Below are 673 nucleotides of genomic sequence, written 5' to 3'. Positions count from 1 at the left end.
ACAATATACAGCCTTGACATACTCCTTTTCCTATTTGGAACCAGTCTGTTGTTCCATGTCCTGTTCTAAATGTTGCTTCCTAACCTGCATACAGATTTCTCAAGAGGCAGGTCAGGTGGTATGGTATTCCATTCTCTTTCAGAATATTCCACAGTTTGTGGTGATCCACACAGTCAAAGGCTTTGGCATAGTCAATAAAGCAGAAATAGATGGTTTTTTTTGGAACTGTCTTGCCTTTTCTATGATCCAACGGATGTTGGCAACTTGATCTCTGGTTCCTCTGCCTTTTCTAAAACCAGCTTGAATATCTGGAAGTTCATGGTTCACGTACTGCTGAAGCCTGGCTTGGAGGATTTTGAGCATTACTTTGCTAGCATGTGAGATGAGTGCAATTGACCAGTAGTTTGAGCATTGCCTTTCTTTGGGATTGGAATGAAAACTGACTTTTTCCAGTCCTGTGGCCACTGCTGAGTTTTCCAAATTTGCTGGCATATTGAGTGCAGCACTTTTACAGCATCATCTTTAAAGATTTGAAATAGCTCATCTGGAATTCCATCACCTCCGATAGCTTTATTGATAGTGATGCTTCCTAAGGCCCACTTGACTTCACATTCCAGAATGTCTGGCTCTAGGTGAGTGATCACACCATTGTGATTATCTTGGTCGTGAAGAT

Source organism: Bison bison, unplaced genomic scaffold, assembly GCF_000754665.1.
Source record: "Bison bison bison isolate TAMUID 2011002044 unplaced genomic scaffold, Bison_UMD1.0 scf7180017864033, whole genome shotgun sequence".
In the NCBI taxonomy this organism is placed as follows: Eukaryota; Metazoa; Chordata; class Mammalia; order Artiodactyla; family Bovidae; genus Bison; species Bison bison.
This window is presented reverse-complemented; position numbering follows the sequence as displayed.